The 4496-nt window shown below is 36.7% G+C and overlaps 1 non-coding gene across 1 annotated transcript; it reads right to left on the reverse strand.

Moving 5' to 3' along the window:
• Positions 1-2441: 2441 nt before the first annotated feature.
• TRNAL-CAA lies at positions 2442-2555 on the reverse strand. The gene is made up of 2 exons: positions 2518-2555; positions 2442-2487 (listed from the first exon to the last, which is right to left on the reverse strand). It is a non-coding gene; the product is annotated as a tRNA-Leu (tRNA).
• Between the last annotated feature and the right edge of the window lie 1941 nt (positions 2556-4496).

A 4496-nucleotide genomic window follows, 5' to 3' on the forward strand; every position in this document is an offset into this window, starting at 1 on the left:
AGCTGTTTAAAACTGCTTCTGTCAGAGTACATGACTGTACTTTACAGAGTTCAGCTACACCATTATAATAATACTAATCAGAAGTGTTACACAAGAAAATAGTCAGTTGTTGCATTACGTTTTTGACAAAAGGGTGTTCTGCTAGGATTAAAAGTATTTCAGCCATTTCTCTCTCTTACAGGTAACTTAAATGCAAAAACGACAAACAGTAACTTTCTTTTAAGTGAAACAAGGAAATAAGTACAGTAAGCAATGCAGATATCACTAGGGATCCACAGAAGCGCTGAAAAGCCACGTTTTAGGTGGAATTAGCGTTTCAGGGAAATAACAAGCAAACAAACAACAAGCATACAAACAAAGCTAGATTCAGCAGGCCTGGATCTAGTCTATGCTACAGCAAACAAGGTGTACCAATTTCAGTAAGAAACAGTTCAGATATGCAGGCACTATAAGCCTTTAACTAGAAATTTCCAGCTCAGAAGGGCAGAGTCCAGCCTCTCCTCCCACAAGAGTGCAGACCACGAACCCTTTTAATGTAAAATAACTGGCCTGAAGCCCAAGTGCTTAAACCAGAATTAATACACTTTTAGAATAACAGACACTGAGCCCTCAATCAGCAGTTCCCAACTTAGAAGGATGTAAGTTACTTGTTCTGCCACTACATTGCAGACCACAAACCTTCTTAATGTAAAACAACTGGCCTGAAGCCCAAGTGCTTAAACCAGAATTAATACACTTTTAGAATAACAGACACTGAGCTCTCAATCCGTTCGATTCTCAGGTAGAGCGTCTTCTGTGAGAAGACATGCATGAATGGGCATACCTTCGTTAAAGGTTGTGCGTCAGGGCTGGCAACTCGGCACATAAAAATCCACTGCCAATCATTAGCGGACCGGAGTTCCGCTGTGGCGACCCCTAACCGGGAAAAGCTGTAAGACACAATGTATATATCTATAGCTGCAGTGTTGCTGATAGGAATCTCAGTTCTCAACCTCATTCTGTTTAGTCCTAGTCCTTATAACAAGGCCTCAACTGAGCAAACCCCACTGGTTTCTTAAAATGTGTAAGGCACTGCCCCTAAAGAAGTCGTCAATCAAAATCACACCTATTCCCCACAAGTCATAATGACCAGTCAATATTAGGAACAACAGGCATTTAGTGGAACCCAAGTACAGGTAGCTTGAATGGAGAAGCTTGTACTCTCATCAGAAGTAAGTACACTGAAAGCCCACTTCTAGGAGCCCATTGAAGTCCTTGTAGTACATTATATCAGTCATAACCCAGACAAAAGGGCTTTGTGGGCTTCTGCTTATTCTAGAGTTTACAGTATTATCAGCACTCAGTGCAGCAGTTTTACTCTCTCTCTCTCTCTGTTAAAGAACATGATGTATAATTTACCTGTCCTGCCACCTGTTCTTGTTATTGTACATAAATATGAATCTGACTTTAAATATAAACATGCAAAACATGTATTTATAATAAATGGCTTTATGTAAGATCATTTCTAGCTCTTCACTTCTCTTTGCTGCAGTTTTATGAATTTTATATAAAATATATTAATTTGGTATGTTTTTTTTTTACAGAACATTCCACAGACTCATCTTTTCAACACGTTTGTCTTTGCTTCACAGTTTACTGTCATAATGAATATTATTGTATAATAAATTTGAATTACATAGAAGGGAAGGGGGCATATTGTCACCTATATTATTTATTTGCTAAAATGAATTTTTTGCCATTGCAGATATCTGAATATTGTTCAAATGTGTTGTATCTATACATTGTATAGAATATGTAAGTATATTTTAGTATGCAGGCACATTGTCATTAAACTGTATTACCATTTATAAACTATGGTATATTAGATTTCATATTCATTTTAATTCAATATTTATGAATGTACTTAACTATTATATGTCTGTCTGGTCTGCACAACAAATCCTATGTGGTCCAGATTATGATTGAGAAGGCTAAATGTAACCAGCTTACCTGTCTGTTAACACATGTATAAATAAAATAAAATTGGAGGATAAAATGCTTATATTGGGATTGACAATAAAGTGGGAAATAGCTACAAGAAAGACATAAGAAACTACATTGCTGCATTTCAAACTTTTACTGTGAAACGTGTTATAAACAGGTGAACAGTCATGTTCATGCTAGAAGTGCAAAGCACATAATTAATTGAAATGTTTAAATAAATAAACTAAATGTGACTTCTTCTTTCGGCTGCTCCGCAACTGTTTCCATTTCTTCTATTTATGAATACAAGTTTATTTATATACAGGAAAACATACAGCACTTTGGTAAAAAACATAGAAACAAGATAATGCAGCTACCACAAGTAATGCGTATAATTCGGTAAAAGATACAAATATAACAGGTTTATTTATATATGTATATATAACTTAATTTGCAATAATTAAGTGGCAAAAAAGTACTGTCAGAAGTGGGATTTGAACCCACGCCTCCATTCGGAGACCAGAATACCCATGTTAATGGAAGGAACTTGTACTCCTTGAGTCTGGCGCCTTAGACCACTCGGCCATCCTGACAGCTGTTTAAAACTGCTTCTGTCAGAGTACATGACTGTACTTTACAGAGTTCAGCTACACTATTATAATAATACTAATCAGAAATGTTACACAAGAAAATAGTCAGTTGTTGCATTATGTTTTTGACAAAAGGGTGTTCTGCTAGGATTAAAAGTATTTCAGCCATTTCTCTCTCTTACAGGTAACTTAAATGCAAAAACGACAAACAGTAACTTTCTTTCAAGTGAAACAAGGCAATAAGTACAGTAAGCAATGCAGATATCACTAGGGATCCACAGAAGCGCTGAAAAGCCATGTTTTAGGTGGAATTAGCATTTCAGGGAAATAACAAGCAAACAAACAACAAGCATACAAACAAAGCTAGATTCAGCAAGCCTGGATCTAGTCTATGCTACAGCAAACAAGGTGTACCAATTTCAGTAAGAAACAGTTCAGATATGCAGGCACTATAAGCCTTTAACTAGAAATTTCCAGCTCAGAAGGGCAGAGTCCAGCCTCTCCTCCCACAAGAGTGCAGACCACGAACCCTTTTAATGTAAAATAACTGGCCTGAAGCCCAAGTGCTTAAACCAGAATTAATACACTTTTAGAATAACAGACACTGAGCCCTCAATCAGCAGTTCCCAACTTAGAAGGATGTAAGTTACTTGTTCTGCCACTACATTGCAGACCACAAACCTTCTTAATGTAAAACAACTGGCCTGAAGCCCAAGTGCTTAAACCAGAATTAATACACTTTTAGAATAACAGACACTGAGCTCTCAATCCGTTCGATTCTCAGGTAGAGCGTCTTCTGTGAGAAGACATGCATGAATGGGCATACCTTCGTTGAAGGTTGTGCGTCAGGGCTGGCAACTCGGCACATAAAAATCCACTGCCAATCATTAGCGGACCGGAGTTCCGCTGTGGCGACCCCTAACCGGGAAAAGCTGTAAGACACAATGTATATATCTATAGCTGCAGTGTTGCTGATAGGAATCTCAGTTCTCAACCTCATTCTGTTTAGTCCTAGTCCTTATAACAAGGCCTCAACTGAGCAAACCCCACTGGTTTCTTAAAATGTGTAAGGCACTGCCCCTAAAGAAGTCGTCAATCAAAATCACACCTATTCCCCACAAGTCATAATGACCAGTCAATATTAGGAACAGCAGGCATTTAGTGGAACCCAAGTATAGGTAGCTTGAATGGAGAAGCTTGTACTCTCATCAGAAGTAAGTACACTGAAAGCCCACTTCTAGGAGCCCATTGAAGTCCTTGTAGTACATTATATCAGTCATAACCCAGACAAAAGGGCTTTGTGGGCTTCTGCTCATTCTAGAGTTTACAGTATTATCAGCACTCAGTGCAGCAGTTTTACTCTCTCTCTCTCTCTGTTAAAGAACATGATGTATAATTTACCTGTCCTGCCACCTGTTCTTGTTATTGTACATAAATATGAATCTGACTTTAAATATAAACATGCAAAACATGTATTTATAATAAATGGCTTTATGTAAGATCATTTCTAGCTCTTCACTTCTCTTTGCTGCAGTTTTATGAATTTTATATAAAATATATTAATTTGGTATGGTTTTTTTTTTTTACAGAACATTCCACAGACTCATCTTTTCAACACGTTTGTCTTTGCTTCACAGTTTACTGTCATAATGAATATTATTGTATAATAAATTTGAATTACATAGAAGGGAAGGGGGCATATTGTCACCTATATTATTTGCGTTTGCTAAAATGAATTTTTTGCCATTGCAGATATCTGAATATTGTTCAAATGTGTTGTATCTATACATTGTATAGAATATGTAAGTATATTTTAGTATGCAGGCACATTGTCATTAAACTGTATTACCATTTATAAACTATGGTATATTAGATTTCATATTCATTTTAATTCAATATTTATGAATGTACTTAACTATTATATGTCTGTCTGGTCTGCACAAC

The sequence above is a fragment of the Protopterus annectens genome, chromosome 4.part0 (assembly GCF_019279795.1).
Source record: "Protopterus annectens isolate FY-2018-M chromosome 4.part0, PAN1.0, whole genome shotgun sequence".
NCBI classification, from domain to species: domain Eukaryota; kingdom Metazoa; phylum Chordata; order Ceratodontiformes; family Protopteridae; genus Protopterus; species Protopterus annectens.